Source organism: Sphaeramia orbicularis, chromosome 21 (assembly GCF_902148855.1).
Source record: "Sphaeramia orbicularis chromosome 21, fSphaOr1.1, whole genome shotgun sequence".
Taxonomy (NCBI): Eukaryota; Metazoa; Chordata; class Actinopteri; order Kurtiformes; family Apogonidae; genus Sphaeramia; species Sphaeramia orbicularis.
Genome location: NC_043977.1, coordinates 20,971,367 through 20,995,318, shown reverse-complemented (window position 1 = coordinate 20,995,318; position 23,952 = coordinate 20,971,367). Strand labels below are relative to the sequence as shown.

Genomic DNA, 23,952 nt, shown 5'->3' with positions numbered 1-23,952 from the left:
AAAAATAAGATCACTTTAGTCATTTGATTGAAATAAACAATGATAAGTAATGTAACATTTTTGATTTTATGTCTAAATATGCAATATGCTAGTTATTATTTAAGCCACAAATAAATATAATAAAAAACCTCTGACTGGGTTACTAATCAAAGGCAATTAAATTATGCTTTTATGACATATTATCTGCCATAGTGACGTTGGGTGTTACAAAGCAAATTACCATTTAGATGCATGAATATGCTTGGGTCCAAGACAAAAGAAACAGTACTGCATGGGAGGGCAAATTTATTCATTACCACTAAGTTGAACTTCCCTTTAACAGCCCTGTGCTCTGCAATCCTGGGAGTTCTTCTCTCAGTGACTTATGGTAGTGCATGGGGAGGGGGGACGGCGCGCCGAAAATGTCAATAGAAATAGTAAGTGTGAGAGGGAAGGCTTGCCTAATTAGTGCCCATTTAGATTTTATGACGGCTCTGAGATCTGCTCTTCCTGACAGAGAGCACTATAGTTGCATATTGTCCTAGCCTGAGGGAACCATAGGAAAATCCAGATTTATTGTACCTATCATACCAGCATATTTCATTTGCCATTATGAGATGCCATCTTGCAATGATGCCAGATTATTTATTACAGATTAAATTGTGGGACCTGGGTGGTTGAGGAACATTTCAAAGTACCATTCCTCTTATTAACTTCTTCATTATCTGCCCCACTGTGATCTAAAAGCTCGCTCCTTTTTTACCTGCGTTAACAAATACATTACTGATTGGACGATGCCTAACTGTTTTTCTACTCTCTGCATTTGTTTCTCAACATTAGTGCCACTATATACCACAACTCATCTATTCTGTTCATCATTAAAAGCTAATTTGGAAAAGAGAAGTTTCTTTTGTTCAGGTATTTTTTTTTCACATTCTTTTACAACCAACAGCTATGAAGAGACACTGCGCCATGTGATATCGCTCAGAATTATCCTCATAAAAATAATGTGGACTATTTTAGATGTTAATTTAATCAAGAATTATATTAATGTCCTTTTGGAGGCACATAATATTAAGTGTTGCATTCTTATTCAGTCCTGTCTTACTGTGCTGTTTCCAGATGCTTGAGTGGTTTTATACATGGTGTATTAGGCAGTGTTTATTTACTATGTCCCTTAAACCCCAGGATGTTGGCATTTATCCTATTTACACATCAATATTACATCTCCATGAAGGCCTTGAGAGTTGCATTTAAGTCATTGTGCAGGGTGGTATTAAAATGTACTCCATACTGTGAGGGGAGCTCGTCAGGGAATAGCTGGGCCCTGGACTCCCATTACCCAGCATAAAAGTGTCAGCCACTTTAATTACATTCATGCCTTCCCTAGTCCATTTTACTGCAGCCGCAATCAGATTTCATGCATAGATCTCATGGCTCTGTCTCAACCATTTGGACGTTATTGGCGGTAAGATGAGTATATAGCTTGATTTTTAATTTTTTTTTTTTTATTTTTTTTAACTTTTTTCTGTCTGTTTTTCTGAACTTATGATATATGACTCTGGGTAGCGTCAGGGCGTGAGGTATTACAGGTGTTTTCCTCCGGTCATGGATCTTCAGTCACAGGCTGAAAGCTCTGTATGCTTCTTGGTCTCTCAATGTGAATTTGAGTATCTGTCCCTGGAATTGTTGATTAAGTTGGCATACCCAGCCACTAAATATCAGTGCACCCTGCTGAGAGTAGAAGAATTGGCTGTACACAGGACACCCACACAGAGATGGGTGACGGCGGAGGAGGGGAAGTAGGTGGTGGTGGTGGTGGGGGGTCAAGTTCCACCGGTCAGACTGTTAGCGAGTGCGGAAGAGGCAGTGTCACTTACTGTTTCACGGGGAAGCTTCCTGACCTTCTAGGAGTGAAAGCGAGATCCTCTCTTGTTTATACTCAGCCATGGATCAGTGCGTGGAATATGTCTACATCCTCTCAGCCAATTTCACACAGAGGAGGCGCAGTGTGGGCGGCCGACACAAGCCGTTTCCCCTGGACGATGAGGCCCATCCCTCACCCACGTCCTCTGTCTGAGACTGGAGGTGTAGAGACAGACAGAGACAGAGGCACTGTACTGCTCCACTGGGCCACAGAACTATCCCCTCCCCAGGGACCCTCATGTTGGGACCAGCCTCTGACTATGTCCTTATTTAAGAGACATGGTACTCTCTCAGCCAAACAGTAATGAAAAAATCTATTAATTATGTGTATATTTAGCAGATTTTCCCTGAAGGTTTGCAAAGGTCTGAGATGTTGTGATGGCTTTTTTTTTTTTAGTTGTTATATGACTAAAAATTATGCATTTTTACAGTATTTAAGTAAGTAAGTAAGTCAGTTTTATTTATAGAGCACTTTTTACAGACATGGAGTCACAAAGTGCTTTATAGTGCAAGACAATTAAAATACAGTTTAAAATACAATTTAAAATGCAATTAAAATACTGTTAAAATGCAATAAATACATTAAGTGCAATCGGTTTGTAGCAGACCTGAGTCAGTTTGGATTTAAAATGCCTGCTTAAACAAGAGTGTCTTAAGATGTTGTTTCAAAGTCTCAACAGAGTCTATTTAGAAAACCAAAGTAAACACCAAGTTCCATTTGAGAAAATTATGGATTACTGTTATTTTTAACAACCTTTTTTACCTTAAGGGATAGTCTTTTGCTTGTGGAGTGAGAGTTTTATTGTAGTTTCTTTATCTGCAGAACCTTCAAAATGCTACAGAAAACACTGTATTTATATTTAGTACGTTCATGATAATTATATAATGCTGTGTTTCCCTACAGCTATAATGTAATGTGAATTTCTGGTCAACTTTTTCAAACAAAATATGCATTGTGTCTTCCTGTCTGAACAGTGAAATTGTTAAGAAAAAAAAATCTCACATAGCCTCATCTGAAACGCCCTGTTTTGAAATGACAAGGAAATGAGTCCTTCTTAAGGTAATTTATAGGCAGAATAAGTGGACGTAAAGCACTCAGGTGAATTATCAGAGAAGCCATTAATTACCTCTAATGATTTAAGCATGACAAGCACATTTGCTATAAAAACTATTTATGATGCACATTAAGGTCAAGCTTTTCTTAAAAATAAAATTCATGCACATATCTTCCATTGAAAAATAAGCCCAAACAATCCTCCCAACTCTTAATTAGAAAATAAGGGATTTACACCAGTGTGGTTCAATCCAATTTTGCTTTAACAATCAAAAGGTAATCAAACCTCAGTCAGTGATCCCACTTCAGAACCACACACTTCTCTTGGATGAAGCCTCTTTGCTTCATGGCCAATTGATCTAATTACATAAAGAGAATTCTCTCCCTCTGTTTCTGTGATAGAGAGGTTCCTGTTAGATCCGGCTGTTCAGTTAATTAAGTCTTCATTCTTTATCACAGTGGTGGACCTGTGAAGACCATCCAATATTCTGTCGTTCCAAAGCCTTCTCTCGGCGCTTTGTCTTGTTTTTCGGAGGTGAACGGCGCTCCAACCACTGTCCTATGTTCCCCGAAGCTGCTCGCCTTGTAATCAGCGACCCCTGTTACTCAATTATGGGGTGCGAATTTGGGCTCTTTGGCGACCTTCTCCCAGTGATCCTACTACTGACCCTTCAATAAGAGCGCAGCCTTCCCACCACTGCTTTGTGTGTTGCGTTGCATTTTTTTTTTTTTTCATTTGTGGGATCTTTATGAAGAGAGAAATGAAAGGAAGCGGGTCACTCATGTTGTGTTCTCACATCTACCCACTTCAGAGGCACTGAACAGGAGCTTGGTGTTTACTTTGATTCTGTGTAGGGTACACCTTAAGTTCAAGGGTTGGAGGGCAGGAAGCATCACTCTCTTGTAGGTAATCATATCCAGCTTTGTGCTCCTTGTACCTCGACACTGAGGGTGGCAGCTTAAAGGCTGTCTGGAGTCTTGTTCCACCACCGGACCACACTTTTGATATCCACGGCAGAAGCAAACCTCCTACTCTGGTCTTTCTGATCCAAAAGGATTCATCTCATCTCTGCGTTGATGTAGAACTCCTCTCTGTACCACACCAGTTTTTTATGTACCATACCACATTTCTACCACTCCACGGTTTTAAGATGACATATTAGCCAGCTCCGGGGTGGTTAAAGGTGATGCAAAGATTACAGCTATTTACTGAATTATCTGTCTGTGAGACTACCCTCATATCTCTGCATATATTACCTTGAGCTTGAGTTTAAAGAGCGATTGCTCAGAACATGGAAGTTAAAGAGGCAATTACATAATGAAATGGGCCATCAATTCTGTTCCTGGCCTTTTTCTCTTTGAACAGAGATGGCCCAGATATCCCTGGTTTAGCTGACCCAGTAGAAGTACAACTGTTTGTATTAAACTCTCCTTTATCAAGGGAAGCTGCATGGGTCTGTCTGGCTTTCTATCTCTGTTCCGTAATTCAGTTATTAATTACCCTTCCTCTCAGAGCAGCAGTGGCCATTGTATTTACAGTGTTTCCATGGTGACCCTAGCTCATTTATAAGGTTTGTGTCAGTATTAAGACAAGACCTGTATTCAAATAGCCTCCATCTAAATATAGCAGTGTCTCATAATGTGAGGGTTATTATAGTGAAATTAACACTGCTCCATTGCAGGCTGTATTATATTAGAGACTGGTAATATTGTGCAGTACTAGAGCTTACAGTGGAACATAGGGGGAAAAATTATATTGTACAATTTTTATGTTGATAATTATAGTCTAGATTGAGAAATTCTTTAATTTTGTAAATATACACATTGATAATATTAAATACAAAAAATAAATTAAAATTACGTACAATGTGATTAGAGTGCAATAATTACATTTTACAAACCAATAATAATTAGTACTTTATTTTGACATTTGTGTAATATATAAATTACTGAAATTGTTTCAAAACTTGTTTGGTAACGAGTAATTTAAAAACTGTCTTTATTTAAATTAATGTAATTTGATAAAGTAAATAATATAGAAAAGAAATTGTGAAATGCCAAATATTTAGACAGAACTTGCACAAGTTTTTAGTGTAGTAATAAGCACCATAAACATGGATAGTGGGTTAGATAGTGTTTTTTTTAAGTAATTCATTGCTTTTGTCTGTATTTTCTATGGACCTGTACACATACACTGTCATTGTGTGGAGGTGTCCTCCTATAGTCCCAGATTCTCCTCTGTACTGTGGCTTCAGTTTGTCCTTCTGGTGTGGAGAGTCAAAGAGTAAGATAGTTGGTGCTCTTATTTGGGCCCAAACAGGACCCACACCTTCTGTCACAGCCTCAAGCCCTAGGCCCGACGGCAACCTGCTGCCAGGCCTATGTGTGCTGCCAGTTGTAGTTTTTAATTGGCCATCTGGGGAAAGCTGGATCTAGTGGCTGGATATTAATCAGTAAATTAACCCAGCCATAATACAACTCCCTCCCAGTGGAAACCCGGCAGCTGTGGGCAGAGAAAGAGAGAGTGAGTACGCGAAAGAGAGATGAACCATAGGCTGGAGAGGCTGAAAAGGGAGGCTCCCGAATGGGCTGGCCCGTGATTGAACATTTCCTCCATGTCCCTTGCCACGTTCCCCTGTCTGCAGCGCCGCTGACCCCCAATTTGTCTGACAATCACATGGAGGATTATCTCCAGCATGTCAGTGCAGATGTCACAGGTACTTCCTCTCACTAAGGACAAAGCTGCAAATTCAGAGTTAAAGCTTGCTTTTCTGGCCAAAACTGGCAGCTGTATTGAAAGCTGGAGTGATTGGAGGGAAAGTGCTCTACAAAAGTTCAGGGGGAGGTTATTTCTGCAAGGTCTTTCTGTGTGGTGTGTGTATGTGTGTGCATATGCGTGCATATGTATGTGAGCTCTTGTATCATTAGTGTATTTGACTGACTGGAATTGCTGGCGGTCCCCAGAGTTAACCAATTAAAAGGCTAATGAATATACAACAGCTAATTATTATAAGTAAGCTAAATTATCATAATAGCCTGTGCTTACAGTTTCAGCTCTGAGTTTATACAAATGGAGAGTCGGAACCAAATTTGTAGGGAGCATGCACATATTGCTAATGAAATGATGTAGGTCATTGACGTTGGAGATCACATCAAAATGAATGTAGAATGTTTATCATATTTTTCTTAAGTACACAAGGTGACATTATGGGGTATTTTATGAGTCCTGTACTGGGATTTAATATCTTTAGAGACCATAGGAGACCATTTCTGAAGAAAGCAGTTCTAGATTTTTGTTTTGACTGTGAAACAAGTAACAACTGTGCATATCATCGGAATAATTCCATATTCCATTATCATTGTGTCTTATGTCTTATAACCAAAATATCGTATCACAGTATCATTTATAGAAGCACTGAGTTCGTTTTTCTTGATGACAATAGGTGGTATAAAATTAACTGAGAATCACTAGTCATGTTGTCTTGAAGTCTGTGGTGGATCCAGATTTCCAACGGGAACCATTTTAAGCACTGTGTTAAAATAACATCATAGCACCGGATGTCACAATACATCACAGGAAAGCAATGTCAACAACTGACCCTCTCTACCTCTAATATATTCATGCATAGCAAACACAAAGACTCCGAACCGTGCAGCTTATGCCATCTGACCCTGCGGAGGGCTTTTATGGCGTGATGTCATCACGCCCCATTGTCATAAATGAACGAGCTCACTCCTCCGCCTGCCTGTCAATAAATTTTCAAGGGGCCTCGGTCATTCATCCCTACTCTACTGTGCGCTAGATGGACATGAAATAATTGCCATGCAAAGAGTTGCACGTTTCCCTTTCTAATTTTAAGGGTCAACAGCATTTTAATACCATTTTAAACACACACACAGTGTTTTTTATGATGCATGTACAAGCGGCTTTTGATAGCTTAACCAGCCAAGCATGGTTAAAGAGAGAAACCATTGCAGCTGCTTCCAAGACCCACTTAATTTAGTCCCTTGACCCCAGTTCACCTGAGTCTGCATGGAAATCATAATGCAATTCAAGTGTGAAGAAAAATGATATATTGTGTATTTACCCCAAATATTTATGCAGGGTCTACTAACAATCATGCTTACTCCTAATAAAGGGAAAGTGATGCCTTGTAACACCGGCAGAGCTGGGTTGCTGCTACATTGCCTGAGGCCATTGTTTCCTCCATTATCATTTTCATTGGATTCTATACAGGGCAGTGTTGCTGGTGTTTACAATGCCTGCCTCATATACTGTAGACCTAAGGTGCTTTAAAGCGCTGTTTTAGAAATTGAGGATTTTTTTCTTTTTTTTAAATTTACCTTTAGTGGAAAAAAATCTAAACTATTGTATTATTTAATATGAAGAACACATGACCAGCTTTTACTGACACATATAAGAAATATTCTTCATTCCACAGCAATAGTTTCTATAACAGCCCAGGTTGTATTTTACTAAAAAAATAATGGTTTGCAGTAACTGTGTATGACCCCCCTCCACTGTGTCTCATTTGGGACATTTCCGTTGGCTTACTTACTTATGCAGTGCATTAATTATTGCCTAAAATCATATGTGACCAGTTTTCCTTAACAGAAATGAACCTCTTCTTCTTTTGAGAGGTCAATTGGGTATCTGGGTATTAACATCTGTCCCACAAGTGTTGTTCGCCAAAATATTTACTAGCTTGTTTGCTCACTTGACATCAATTCTTTTTAATTAAAAATGAATGGACTTTTAATTTCACTTGCTTGTGTGTTTTTCATTTCATCAGAGGTAAAATTATTACATGTGCACTAGGTTGGCAACTAATGATTAATTTCAGAGTCACTTAAAGTGACGATTATTATCTTGATTAATCGATTACTTGTTTGGCCTTTAAAATGTCAGAAAACACCCCAGATGACATCTTCAAATGTGTTGTTTGGTCAACAAGACAAAGATATTGTGATTGCTGTCATAGATGAGATGAGTTTTTTTTTCCTTTAAAAGTTACTCAAACTGATTAATCTATCAATAAAATAGCTTGTCATAATTTAATAGTTGACAACTCATTGATCAAGCAAATAGTTGTTGTAGCTCTAATCTGCAAATATGATGTGTCATATTTATTTATTTTATTTTTGTTTATTTGTTTATTTAACAGGGACAGTACACATTAATAAACATTTTTGTAAATGTGCCAGTATTAGCAAAAAAGCTATTTTTCAACTGTTGTCCCTGGGTAAGATATAAACTATCAGCATTCATAAAATTACAAATATTTAAAAAATTATGGCTACACCCACACATTACATAGCATTAGTTCACACATACTTTACATAGCATTAGTTCACATACACAGTATACACAGTTAACCTTTAAGTATTAGTAAAACACCAAACATCATAACTACAGTCTTGGAAAAACTTATTAGACCATCAAAAGTCATCAAAAACAATGGTTATGCAATTAAATACTAACTCCTGTGTGTATCATGTGACTAAAACAGACAGAAAAGAAAACATGGAATGCCTAAAAGCACTGTTTTTGACAGTACAATGCCATAGCTACTGATGTAAGAACTGAAGTGATTTTGGTTATTATCAAGAAAACCATGGAAAATGTCTAGATATCAGCTCTGAAATTAAACTACTATGAGCTATTTTTGTTCTTATCATTATATTTGTCCAAACAAATGTACCTTTAGTTGCACCAGGCATTAAAATGAACAAGAAACTACAGAAAACAGGGTGGTCTAATCATTTTTCCCGCGACTGTATGTAGCCAGAATTCAAGTGACCAGAAGTTCACGCTCACTTTTGTGACTTTTTAACAACATCCAGATCCAGGTACTTACTGTGCACTGCATTATTTTTCACTATTTGTTGAGGTTCAACAGGCAACAGTGTCTGTATATCAAATAAAAAAGACTTGTTAAAAAAACCTAATAGAATAAAAGTGGAAATGAGTTGTCTCTGTACAGTAACACCCCTGGACCAGATTGTTAGTCTGCAGTTCAGTTCCTTAAGAAGTGTGTCAATAGTTATTAGCTCCCTAACAAGACGATCAGGTGAGCCCTGTGCTTGTGAACCAAAGCTCCCTGAGGCACAATCATGTTATATATTTCCTGAGGGGAGGTTTCTACTGTACTCTGGGTAGCAGTCTTCCAGAGCCCTATTAGACTACTGTAGCTGTATAAAGAGTCAAGCAGAGAGGGTGTCTCATCAGTGCTGATAACAGGGTATCTGGTCAAGTCATTAGCTCTCCTCTTATTGAATTCCTCCAGCCAAATAGACCAAATGAAGCTAAATAAAGCTATAGATGGTAAGGAGCCTACAGCCCATTAATATGCTGCCACCTCTCCTCCTCCTCCTCCTCCTCTCAGAGACACACTAGCTTTCTCCCCCTCTCTTTTCCTCTTATTCTCACTTTCTCTCCTTCATGGCCACATACTCTCTTTTCGCTTTTTCAATCCATCTTTTTCTCTTCACCCTTTCACACAGTCTTCTCTGCTCTACCATTTTCAGCTCGTCTCTCTCTTTTTTATTTTGTCCTCTCCTTTTGCCTCCTTCCTCCCATCCTCTCTCCTCTCCTCCCTCACTTTCTCCTTGTCTGGGGGCCCTAATGGTGAGCATGTACAGCAGCTCTGACACCGTCACATCTGCTGGCAGAGAGGGTCTCTCCCTCACCACACAGCCTGCTAATGAGATCTTCCCCCATTTAATTAATACCATAAGAATTTTAATTCTGACTGAATCAATTTAATGTGATGTGATTTTGTCAGCTCTATTCCCCAAGTAAGGAAAAAAACAGAGCGGGCCCTGATGCTTATTACATACATCATTTCACGGGCCCTGCATTCCCTGCTGACTTAAACAAATTCTAATTAAGACTAATTAAAGCATCATTTATGAAAACGCTTGTGATAGTTATGCAAACATTCTGGGTGGGTATGCTCTGCATGATAATTACCCCCCGGTTTAAATTAAGACCTGTTCCCTGGCAATTATGCTAGCCACACACCAGCACCTCATGGAAAATGTTCTTTATTCAATTCCTGCAATTAACTATGAGACCTGGCTCCTGAACTCTTCGCTCATAATGCATTTTATACTGCGAAAAAGGATGATTATGTGTTGTTTTCTCCCCTCTGTCAGGTGGAGTAAACGGAGCCAATCAAGTGTTCTGCATCAGAGTTACATTGAGGTTAAAGTGATGATCATAAAGCAGCCGGCGGTGACTGATATTCGCTGTGACACTCACTGTCTTTGGGCGAGGTGATTAGTTGGTGTTTTCTAGGTGAGTTTTTGTCACATTAATGCTGGTTAGGCAGATGTGAGCAGATGCGCTGTCTTAGATCTCCACCTCTGCTTGCCACTGACTTTCACTGAATTACTTCAAACACACAGCATGTCTACATTGCTACATTAGTTGTGCTTTAATTTGGGTCTTTTCCAGATCCCATTTAATGTCTGTGATCTTAAATGTAGTATATTTGAACTGGGTGTGTGGTCATGTGTCATTGAAGCATCATTCTCCAACTCTTAACCTTGAATTTGTGACGAACTGGATCAAAGAGTTTATCAAATATAATAAAATAGTCAAATGATTGCCCCTACAGTATGTAAACGCTGAGTAATGATGAATACCAAAGCATATTAAAATGAAATGAATGTGCTGATCCAGTTGCTTATGTCAGCTAGCTGTTAATAGACCTACCGCAGAACGCTGCTCTTTATCAGGCTTTTAGCAGGAGTGTATAGTATGACGCCATTTCACCTATCAGCTCTGTTGATTCGGCAGCACACTCCCTGGGTTACATTGTTTTACTGTGTGGACCAGGCTATTCTTGCTCTACTGGGACTATTTAAAGCCCTTCAAACTTCTTAATGGGGCTGAAACTGTAACAGTATTCTATCAGTACTTAAAATATGACATTTTATAAATGACTGAGCAAACTTATTAAACTGGCAAATCATTACATACATCTTTCTCATCCTAAAGCCACAAGATACAAGATACTTTGTGTTGCTTCTCAAATATAATGATGAACAGATGTGAAGCTCTATATATGGCATGGTAATTCATCATACTTTTAAATGCTTTTAATAAAGTTATGGCTTCCCTGCGCTCAGATGGCTCACCACGGTGGTGTTGTTTATATGTTTGCACAACACTTATCACTTCTGTCGTGTTTGTTTACTTTTCTCTGTGTGTTCGATTTTGGCAACGCTGCAGCATTATTGCGTTTTACTTCATGAGAGGCAGCTGGTTCAATAAGATGAGAAAAAAACAGGCTCTATTCCCAAATCAGTTGCTGGTGAGGTTGAGGGAACTGGAGCGGCAGGGAGCAGACCCTGGTTCCATGCACGTCCTGTTTTACGTGCACTGCCTCCTCCCTGTACATGCAGATGGCACAGCGCTCCCAGATTTCATTTGAGGTAATCTAATCCCTCCACTGCTCCCTCTAGAAAGGAAGAGTATTAGCAGCCATATGTCAACCAGATTTGTCAGATTATTCATTACAATTAATTGCTGTTCCACTTAAGGCCTTTAAGGCTGTGAATTGCTCCGAAATCTATTGCAAACACAAAAATTATGAGTAAAAGACTTTGGCCCTGTCATTCAAATTTCAGGCTGACCTTTAGCGGAGCCTGGCTTTTCTGAGGGAGTGCAGGAGAGAGAGCATTTCTAATTGGTGTTTCTTCAGCCTTTTTTTTTTTTTTTTTATATATATATTTTCCATCTACAGGTAGAACGTCTGTCTCTATTGACAAGGAATAGAGGGAAAACTGAACTGTTGTGCCAGTCTAGGATGATTACACCTACTGTCCACTGAAGTCCACTGTTCTTTTTTTCCTGTTGCAGCACTCGCTCCATTAAAATACTTGCATATTGTTGATATTCACATTTTCAATTTGTTTTGCTTATTGTTGGAATGCAGTAACACCATAGTTAGCTTTCTGCAGAGTGTATACTGTCAACTGAATTTCAATGTGGACCTTTTTCGAAGGCTGGCTGCAAGGCAGCCTAATAGCCACCTGAATTAATGTGCTGTCCAAGGATATGAGCCATAATACTTTGGTGATTAATGTTTCACTGGTGCTCTGCTTCCATAGTTAGGGCTCAGACCCCAGAGATAAACTATTCACTACATACTCAAATCACATTCAACTAACACACCGAATCACAATCAACTCTAAATCAGATTTTTGTTGTTTGTGTAGTTTTTTTTTTTCTTTTAAAACAAACTTGACTGAAAAATATGTATTTTAAATTCTATTAGCTCAAATCACACCAAGTAGTCCTTGAACAAAAAGTCACAGCAAATTACAACGAGACTATGATTGTGATTGAAATCCATGCAGCTAATTCATTGCTGATGATGTATTTTGGTTAATTATGGAGTTGAGGCACTAGAGGAGTGCCTTTAAGCCTGTCTGATTGGCCCACTTAATTGTGCTTTATGAGATGGGGCTTACCAGGCAGGGCTTAGAGACTCAGTGTTAGGGCTGAAGTAGGAGGAGAAAATCTCTCCCAGGTCATATTACCCAGGCCAGAGTTAATGAGAAGGTGGAGGTAAGAGAATCCATCACCATATCAATCTGCACCACCTCTACTCTCACCTCGACTTCAGCTGTTTTTCATCTATTCCACATTGATCATCATTAGTTTAATACAACATTGTCATAAACCCTGCTACCCTTAATAATCGCTCTACAGGCTTTGTATGGTTTATTGCAATAGCTAATAAATAAAAGAAAAATGATACTTTGATACACGACGGTCACTGCTTTACATGCATTATTTTATGATGATTTGATTCAAGAAAAACAGGTCCAACTATTGTTCGTCATTAATCAAAGACAGGACAGTCTATACTCGTCTTTCTTGTTTCTTATTGTACTCGACAGCTCAGGCTGCCTCAAGTGCCTTAGAGCAGCTCGATGAGAACTCGTATCCACCTGTATATTGGGAGAAGGAGGTGTTGAAATATTTCAGATTCTCCTCTATACTCATGGTGCCAGCGGATCGATGCTCTAAACGCAGCTTGCCTGGCCTCGTCTCATCACTGTACTCCTGCCGACTGACACATCCTCATTATATTACAATACGGTTGCCACTAAAGGTCATTCTCCCAGAACATAATCACACACAATCAAAACCACAAACTTCATATATCAAAGAGACAGTAAATAGCCTCAGGGTTTATTTTCTACTGCCACAGAAATGCTTTGAGTCTATTCATAAGATGAAATTGGGGTGATATAAATTAAGATCTGTTAGATCTGGTGCCACATAAACATGACAGAAAAAAATATTTTGTAGAGTAAACTGATTTTTGTCCCTTACTGTTGAAGACATAAATAATTTCTTTCCTTTTTTTGTACTTTGTTAGTTATGTGTTGCAACAGCTAAAATTTTGTATTTAAATATCTGATATTCATTGTAAAAATGTGAAGTCTTCAATTAGATGAGGCGCTGATTTTTTTGGCAATTTGTACGATTATAGTTATTGAAAGAGATGGGCATTGTGTCCAAGCTTCTAATCTTTTTCTTCCTCCTCCATCAGGAGTAGGTTGTCATGAAAAGAAGTGTCAAAGTAAAAAAGAGCGGAAACACACCCCTCTCCTCCATATTACCATAATGAGGAAAACACACTTAGTGGGCCATGACCTGATGTCATCTGATTAAAGCCATGATTAATGATATCCTTTTACCAAAACATGCCACTACTGTAACTGTCTTGGATTAAAAGCAGCAGATGGTAATGTATTCATGCTTTCAGTGATGTGTGCTTTTATCCGTAGTGTGAGTGTATGTGTGTTTAATCGCCAAGATGCTTTGTTTTAAATGGCTTTAATATCTGTGTTTGGTCCATATAAGAACCCAGAATGCATTTTTTTTTTTTATTAGTTTGGTGTAAAGATGTGTCTCAGTGCTTGTTATGAGCTCCTTTTTGTGAGCTATAAATGACACAAACTGCCAGCACCATCTGTTGGAGAATTAGACCAATTTAGGTTTCATATTTGGTTTAACTGTGGATACATGTGCAGGTTCTGTTGAATTGTGGCCATAAACCCTTTTTTTTTCCCTTGTCAGAATTGCATTTAAGGAACAGCTCAATGTACAGTCCATAACTGGCTAACCTTGCCCAGAAAAATAACAAACTAGAGATGGTGTTTTCGCTCCTTTGGTGTGGAGGTTGATCTTAATAACGGCACAACAGTGTCCCATAAGAGATCGCAAAGCATCTTGTTTTGCACTCAGACTCCAGTCTCCAGATACCAATGTCCAGTCGATGACTCAGTTGAAAATATTTTCCTCTGGTTTTTCCTCTGTCCAGACGCCATGTCAACAAAGCCCCCAGTGTTGCCACGATGTAGGAGCTACAATGTCAGTCTGTCTGCTTAATTGCGAGTGGGATGAATGTTAATTTACTCAGTCAAGAACCCTCTTTGTAGCACTTTTATAGCCCAGAGGTGTAGATTTACATCTTAGGGACACAATGAGTTTTAGCTTGTGCTAAAAGGGGGGTGATAGGGCCCACATTCCTTGACGTCCTACAGCATATTGTTCTATTGTATATGAACACCTCTCTGCCACAGAACAGCACTGGTGAGGGTAGGTGTCAATATTGGGGGTGGGGTGGGGTGGGGGGGGGTCATCTTGACCTACAGCTGAACTTGCAGAAAAGGCAACACTCTATATTTCTACAGTCTGCACGGTCGACTTCACTGAGCAGACGTGATGTAACTGTGCACAATGTATGTCAACACAGCACTGTTTTGTCTATATGCCCCTACAGACAATGGGCCGCATGTCTGATATATGTACGAGGTGTGCTTATTTAAGGCAGTGCGACTTTTATTTTGAATCGCTAAAATGTACCTGCAGTGTTATACTGTACCATTCAAAACTGAATTCCCATAAGAACAGTTCGGACGTTCTGCGAGATCTACCTCATGAGTACGAAGTGTAGTACTGTGTAATTATGAGAGAGGTGGTCCTGGCCTCAGGGGATTGCGGCTAGATTTCACTAGAAAGGTTCCTGTGAACTACATGAAAATGCTCAAGAAATCCACCCCGCATTTGTGTATTGGGCTGTCAAAAAATTAAATGAAAAGTCATTCTAATAGGCGACCCTTGGCCTAGTTCATATTTCCTGTCAATTATGAAAGTATGAAGTCATGCATAGTTATGAGGCATGGGCGGGCCTATTAAAATTCATAAATGATTTGTGTTTAGAACAGGTTACTCTAAACCACTTAATTCCACGTGGTCATGTAGAACTAATGCCGCTCTCCACTGTATACCTAAAAAGAGGCAGGTGCTTTGTGTTTCAACCAAATTTTAATAACTTGATTCTGAATATTACATTGCAGAAAAAAAAAAATGTGTGAGGCTGGCTTTATTCTTGCTTCAACATTGACGCCCTCTGATTTGGAAACAGCTTTTGTCATAATCAGCTGTTTGTTTAAAGTCAGAAGCTGCGAGGAAGAACGGACACTACAATGGGCTAATTGTTTTCTGGTAATTATACCTTATTCACCAGCAAACGTTTTGTGGACCTCTTGGGCTCTTGTGTAACTCAGGTGTGTGTAATTACATTTCTTAAGGTCAACCTTTCACTAGGATGAATTAGTGAAATTGCATAGTTGACCACTTTAGGGCATGGATCCAAATGCAATTATCTTTGTTAATAGAACTGCTCTTCAGTGGTTGAAGATGATTCAGAAAGCAACTGATTGACACAAAGTGTGTGGACAATACTGCTGAAAGTTGACTAATAAAGGTTCTAGTCATACATTTTTCATGATGAAAACATAAAAACTATCCATATTAACAGTTCCCCATTACTTCAAATTAGGGACAAGTGTTTTGATATTTAATCGTGAATGCCAGTGTAAATACTGCCTCAAATACACAAACATTTGATTTGTTTTCTCTCACCATAAGGGGCCTGGTGCGAGATATTGATCTGAGCATATCCTGGTCAATCAGACTAAATGATTGCCTGTAAGCCGCCAGCCTCCCCTGCTAGCTGGAAGGCATGAAGGGATCCAGAAGAAACTGAATTATAGCAGCCCAGATATGAGCTGCTTGGCTACTGATAGTTCCCAGCAGCGTCGTGGAACTGAGCAATGCAAATGTACAATAAACAGGGCCTAAGCTGGTGGAGGTCTTTCAATCACACAGGGGCAATAGTTCAACCCCCGCCACGCATAATCCCAGTCTTGAAACCCCTGGGACTCCTGCCTCCAACCTGCTCAATGGCACAAAGATATTAGATAGCCATATGTAGATTCACTAGGTAAACAGACTCTCATGATAACACAATACGCTCTCTTTTCTACCAGGAATATATTTGAAGCTAAGTTGTGCTTTCTTCAGAGGGAAGGCTCAAATTGAAGGCTTAGCTTAGCGCTATCAGAATTCGATGCAGCTGTTTGCTTTGTTTAACGTCCTTGATATATCTCTTGCCGAGAAGAAATTGGTATCTCTTCTGTGTGAATTAAGTTGCCTGGGTGTTTGCATTATAGACCAACCTAGACTTAAGAGTGGCTGATAGAGGGTCCGTTTAGGGGGGCTGAAGTGTGTTCAGATGAATGGAAAAAAGATAAAAAAAAAAAAAAAAAAGGAATAGGAAAAAACCAGAAAATAAAATTGTATGGAATGGAAAACCGAAAGAGCAGCAGAAATTTTAACATCCTGATCATGTTCACTTATTTTACAAGCTGATGATTCAATTGACATGTGGCTGAATTTTATTTTAATGTATCTTCTGTGTGATCATCCTTGTACTGTATTTGACGTTTATTGTTGATGCTTAATCCTTTACTGGGACATAGTTACTCCCTTACACAGAAACACAAAATCATTCATACACAACCACAGAGCTGTACCAGACCTGAGAGGAAACCCACACAGTCTCTCTCTCATTGACAGATACATCAGCCGGAGAAGCCCATATAGATACAAATGACAAGTGTGCACATCAACATACACATACAGCAGGGGAAGTGTCTGTCTGCACGTGGGGGAGGGTAAAGAGAGGGGAGTGGGATGGCGTGGGGGGTGATGGGGGAGGTTGTGCGGTGTTGACAATGTTCTCCAGGTCTGTGCGACCCCTCCTCCTCTTCCCTCCAGCCCTCGCCAGCGGCTCAGCGGTCCCAGCAGGAGCCACTCCAGCCTGGTGAGAGGGTCCTTCCGGCCAGTGGGGGCTCTGGATGGGGGGGGGGGGGGGGGAGTGGGAGTGGGAGGGGGGTAGAAGAGGAGAGACGACACGGGCCACTTTAGGCTTGCATCACATGGTCCATGTGAAAGGAGGCTGCTGATGAGGGGCTGACACCGATCATCCATTCTGCCTGTCCGTAATGTCAGATAGTGTGAAGTGACAGGAGGACGACGTCTTCAAAATCCGGCAGATCAGTCTCTTTTTGTTTGCAACAAATGTAGCAGAAACAGCCACAGGAGTCCCAGATATGGCTAAGTTGTTCAGAAATAGCTCTCCTCTAATGCCCCTTTTTGCTTCTAATTGCTGCAGGAGTTGTTTCTCTGAATTTCAAACCTACAGCACTGATTTGTCATAGGACGACATGCATTATATATATATATATAAATCTATGCATTTGTTCCTAATGCTGCCCTTGAGATACTTTCATTTTGACACAGATATTGTACTGTAATTAGGTGTTTCTCAGTCCTTCTCTTCAGTATTTGCAGTCCTACATGATAGTTAATTTCATTCAGTTGGTGTTCTAGGTCTAAATCAGTCACTGATTACATGACAAAAATGAAAACCAGCAGGGCTCTGCATCCAAAAAGACCAGGAATAAGAGCATTTAAAGCTCATCGCGCAGTAGAAAGCAAAATGCAAATGAGTTCATTTAAAAGTAACTAAGTTTGTGTGTTTTCAAAACTTGTCTGTAGCTGAAGGCGCATGAGCGACGCTGGAGGCTGTTCCGTTTGGCGGCAAGCACACACATGCGAGAGCCTGTTCTGAAATGTAAGCACTTGTGAGTAAGAGATGATAATGATAGGATAATAGGAATCTATTAGTCCTTCAGTTTTTGCACGCCTAATAATTAGATTAATTGAATGACACTCATTTAGAGAAAATGAGGGACCCAGTGGTGTTAATTCAACCTGTGTTTCCAGATGCTCATTTCTAAACAGCTAAGTGAACTACCTAATCATAGCACCATCTGGGAATTCCCCTCCAAGGCAGCAATAGGAGATGGCGCCATAATATGTTTTAAAGACATCGACTGATGGTTGCCCGCACTGAACATATTGAAGCTGCTGTTTAGCCTCTTCAGCTACAAACAGAGGGTAAAGTGTCTGCCTGGATTATTAACTCCCCGTTCATTTAGGGCACCTAATGCTAATTTCTGTCTTTTATATGAAGGTAAATAAGGTCATTATAGTTGTGTTAATGATTAGCATATCTCACAGGTGTAATTCTCTAGGAGTATTGCTCTGAGACTCCTTCCTTCAGTAAAAATCACTCAGTGCCATGCCAACAAAGATGGGAGACTGACTAATTTATCCCCAAATTTGCACCATGTACAAAAAATCATGCAAATGAACTGGGTTCTCAATTGGAAGACACAGCATTTGGGTGACATTAATCAAAGAAAAATATGCAGACAAAGGTGACAGTAATCCCAATACTCATGCATAAGTAGCACAGCTGTGATTTCACACACTGTATAGTTGTACAGTACATGCATGGACTGCAGCTAAATTGGAAATCCTATACATTATAAAAACCACCTTCTCTCATTATTTTTTATTTTAGCTCACAGTGATCAAATAGATATGGACTTTTTTCACACTTAGGTGCTCATACCTTCCAATTACAGTAACACAATTACAAGTATCTGTTGGTTTTTCCATTATCACTATAAGTTGGCAAGAAGCAAAAAAAAAATCATCTTGTCAAGAAAGAAATGTTTGTTATTTGAAAATGAGCATATAGTTTATAGAACATATGAAGCTGAGATAAGATATGAAACAACTGAGATGATTTCATGTGAATTGATGGTTAAACGCAGGAGACATCTGTCAAGATAAATTGTGTGGTTTCATGTATGTTTATCAGTCTGGGTAATGATGATTGATATAGACATGTGATAATTGTAATTATCTCCCACTGCCTCTTGCTCTATACACATGTGCATCTTCATTAGCTCAGCCAGCCTATAGATATAGTGCAGCCATATACAATTCCTTGGAGTGTGAAATTTCCTAACAGTCGTTTTCTATTCATGCGCTTGCTGTATGATTGTGTGCGAGAGCAGTGCAGTGCCACAGCCCGAGCTCACCTAAGCTCTCCACTGAGTTGTAGTGCAACGCAGCCTAATCCCCCAACAGAGCCGTCAAGCCAGCCTGCAAACAGAGCTCACTGCTGGCTCTCTCTGCGTGGAGGGAGCAAACCAACATCATAACAAAGGGTGTTTATGGAAAAATAGATGCTGGCGCAGCCGACCAGAAAGGGCTTAGCAGTGATCAGACCCCCGCTCCCACCTTTATCCTTCACCGTTCACATTGAAATGCAAATATCAAGGCAGGGTTTCCACCCGCGTGCCACTCACAAATTGAAAAGCAGTTTTTATCTATGCAAATGCAAGCATGGTAATTGAAGTTAATCAATCAATGCTAGCTTTCACTAAAACCTTGAACATGATTGAATAAAGTAATTATCATTCAGGAGAAAATGATGAAGTTGTAGACAGCATGAACCTTATTAAAGGAGGATTTTGAGTCACAATGGCTTAATTTAGCCAGCAGCCCCCTCTGTGTCTCTGTCTTCTGCCTTTTCTCCCCTCAGTCTCTGTCTCTGCACCCCTCTCTCACTTCCATGTGCCTGTTCTTGGGCTGCTTCTTGTGTGAAATAGAAAAGCTCACTGCTGAGAATATTTGAAGGTGGTGTGAAATATAGCCAAATCAGAACACTTGTGGTACTTGGCATCAGGTAACTCTACTTGAAAGTATTTTATGGCAGATATTGTCATGCATCATGTGCTTTGATTGAAATCATAATCACACACCTTAATCTGTACAATACTACTAGGTACTTATCGGGATTATTTTAATGCAATTTTGCTAATTTATGTTGTTCAATGAGTCATGTAATATTGTTTTAGGAGTTTGCAGAATTGAGTTTATCACATGATTAATAATCTCCTAATCATTTGCAGCAGTTAATTACTACACTGTTGTCCATGAAGTTGGAATAATTTGTTTTCAGACACATTTCTGTTCTTTATTCCTTTTTATACACATCAGTAATCACCTTTGACCAGATGTAATGATTACATACTGAGTCCCAGTCACACTTTATCAAGAAAAAAATCGCATTGTCAGTCATTTCCTGAGAAGTGGTAAAAATATTTTATTCCATGTATATATTTAGATATTTCTTTTTTTTCACTTTGTTTTTATTGAAAAAGGTGACAAAATATCTTCAACATTATATTCATACAGATGTTATCTATTAGAGCCATATTTAGATATTTCTATATGTGAGTAACTTGCTGTGGTTCATGTTGGGACAGTTTTTTTTGTGACCTGGTTGCGCAAAGAGGAATAAGTAAAACTGATGTATATTGTCCTCCCATGTCGGTGTTTAATAAAGAAGATTCCCTGTTGTCACCGACAGCCCAAAGAGTCTGCAGAACAGTACAGAAATCAAGGTTACACTATATTTGTCTAAGCAGGTGTGTTGCTAAAGTAACTCACTGTAGAATCAGGCATTGAAATGCAGATCTTGAAGGAAAGGACTGTGCCCTGAGAGCTTATCCCCACTGACCAAACCCGAACCCTTTCTGATTCATACTTGATGTATCTTTTCTTTGAGCTTGAAATGACACTTGTACATAATTGTTGGGGTTGTGGACGGGGAGAAAAAGAGACATCAGTGTCAACCATTTTCAAATGAAGGCTCTCCCCCTCAGCTTCCACCTGTCAGCCAAGACAGTGGTAATTGAGACTTCCAGTGTGCCGGGGCTACCTTACTGTGGCTCTCCTGGCTGCTCTCCTCATGGCAGGGCTAGTTAAAGGCCTCTTCGGTTTGTCACAGAGTTTAATATGCACCCTACATAATTATGCAGGATTCACAGTGCTATCAAACTGCAATTCAAATTAGTTCAGGATTAAAGGCACAGAACAGTACTGGTTCCTTAATTGCATTGTACTGTGCTGATCACATTCAAATACCCATTACTCATTCCCTCTGCGGAGCAATAAGTCAGAGGGATTAATACTGAGGCAGGTGACAGGGCCAAGCCATTAAAAGGCAGTTATGCAGAAAGCATGGCTGGTTTTATTCACGTTAATGAAATCAGCGAAATGAAACTGTAATAGATTTATCAAAGCTCAGATGGATTTGCAGTAAATCAGTTTGATTCAGGCAATCAAACTGGACAATGGAGATAGTTTTCAGCTACAGCAGTGGATATCACGCAGCAGCATGTGAGAAGTGCTGATATTCTTCTTGTGAGGATTTGGTGAACACCCGGTGCCTAGGCCCTATTCCCAGAGCTGGGCCTGCTCATTTTTGTCAGCTAAATGGTGCCAGTGACTGATAAAACATACTGCCTTCCAGTTAAACACCATATTCTTCTACCCCCTTCTCTCATCCCACACTCTGTCTCTCTCTCTCTCTCTCTCTTGCTCTCCTCTTGAATTTATGGACCGCGTGTTGCTGATTCTGGCTTGTTATACAGTGCACAAGCCCATGAATTAGAACCTAAATTCACTTACATCAAATGGATTAGTGTTGAAATCCATCCGTCTGAGCTCGTCTCATGGCACGGCGCTTCATCTGGCTGTCCAACACAGGGTGCTAGCTGGACAAAACACAGAAATAAAGAAGATGAAAAAAACCCCACTTAGAAATGTGAAGGGATTTGTTAAACCAAACACAGTTTAGCGTGTAATGTTATCTCCACAAAAATCATCTTTTTTTTTTAAGTCAGAAAGCAGCATCAATAGATAAACATTTTACATTTTGCGTGTAAACCTCTACAGTGAGAGAATTACACCAGCTACGCCTTTGTGCTTCCTCGCACTTTTTCAAAGTAAAAATGGTTAAATGACCTGAGCTCAAACGACATTATTTTTAAATGTGTTCTTAATGAGTCGTCCACTGTACAGTATAAATTCCAATTACATCCAATTAACCCCAATCAGAAGCACCTCATCTCTAGCCTCTTTTTTTATTTAATGGTTCGCTGCAGCTTCAACCATTGATTAGGCTGAATGAGCAGCACTACTAAATGACCACCTTGAAGGAGACGGGAGCTGTTAGCCTTAATAGCGACAGTGTGGCCATTACACCTCTGTGTGCACAGTTCCCTTTATATAACAGGCTAGATCAACTTTTATATTGGGGTCTGATGGGCCTCTATCAAGGTTGATTTTGACTTTAGCCCATTTGCTTCGCGGAAAAATGTTAAGTAGAAACCTCCCATCCATGAACACTGGCCCATTATTTTCTAATTACAATACATTTAGATCCTCCAGTAGGCATGCATGATTATACACAATGCCATTTGAATGTGTACACAGTGGAGGTGTTTTTAGAGCAATTTTGATGAGCAAAACTGTGAAAGGCTTTGTGTTTTCCTTAAAATGTAGAATAGTAAAAAAATCAATAATGTGGAATATGTTTAAAAGTGATCAGTATTATTTGCTGCAAAAAGTGTTTGAGGTTGTGAGTGATCACAACAGCTTTTTTTTTTTTCTTTTGGTTAGAATCAAGACAAGACTCTGCTCAACTGCAAGAGAGAGACAATGAAGATTAGAAATAAAAGCATAAATCCATTCAATGTGAAGTATCCTCGAGTGTTAGAAACTGGCAGCAGACGCTCGGATAAGCCCTCCCACACACTCAGTCTTGAGAATTTCACTGTTTGTGTCCTTTTGAGGAGTTTGCATTGCATAATACCCACATGGCTAGCCACAACAATCTGTAGATTAAGCTCTACAAAAATATGCATTAGAACTCCCTGGATTTACAGCAAAGGGTTCCATAAGTGCATTCAAAATACAATTCCCTCATAATTTCAGCTTTGTAAAAAAAACAAAAACAGCACTGGTTTGTTAATGAAAGCACCCATAGTCGACATTAGAAGTAGATTAACCAGAAGAGAACTGGAGATGCACAATAAGTCTTTGAAACAGCCTTCATTTACAATAGTCACAGCAGTGCCAAACATATGAAACCTTCACTTTGACAGTGTGCATAAGAATATAATTGCTTTATTTATAGATGGTGTGAAATTAAGCACACTTAAAAGCCTCGGACAGTATGGTTTAATCAACTCCCTTGATTCATGCTCACAATTCACACTGCAACTGAAAGCAGGGCACATTAAATACAGTCCCTTATTACTCTATAAATGCAAGTGGCCAAGCAGACAAAACCCAAGTAATAAATTAATAGTAATAAAAACACCAACTGCACGGACAGATACAGAAATTAAAAGCCAGCATCAAATACAACACACTGTTCAGCTTAATAAAAAGCAAGACAATAACATTTCTAGGAACCAATCGCATGCATCTAATATAGGTTATTTAAACACATTTAATATTGATTTGTAATTCATTTGGCATCGACTAAATTAATATAATAAATATTTAGCATTTAGGGTCCATTTGGAAAGGATAATGTACTGATTTTGAAGTCAGAATACATTAAGAAGCCAGCTCACCCAAATCACAGCAAAAATACACCATCATCCAAACAAATAATCACATTTTCTACTGGTTTCTATTGGCATTTGCTTAATGTGTTAATACAAGTATTCACTGAGATCATTTCTTCGGCAGAAAGAGGGGAGTTAGTATATTGTCAAGATATCAGTCCAGGAAATGTTCAGAACTGAAGCAATATCACTGGTCTATGAGTAAAATGCTTCCAGAAAAAAAGTAATGAATTTTTAATTTTTTTTCCCATTCTTTGTTTATTCAGAGAAGC

The 23,952-nt window shown here is 39.3% G+C and overlaps 1 long non-coding RNA gene across 1 annotated transcript; it reads left to right on the top strand.

The window, feature by feature from the left end:
• The first annotated feature begins 2,404 nt into the window (after window positions 1-2,404).
• On the top strand, window positions 2,405-23,892 carry LOC115411953 (uncharacterized). Its single transcript, XR_003934288.1, has 5 exons — window positions 2,405-2,554; window positions 5,090-5,094; window positions 17,430-17,437; window positions 18,915-18,922; window positions 23,883-23,892. It is a non-coding gene; the product is annotated as an uncharacterized LOC115411953 (long non-coding RNA).
• The last annotated feature ends 60 nt before the right edge of the window (window positions 23,893-23,952 follow it).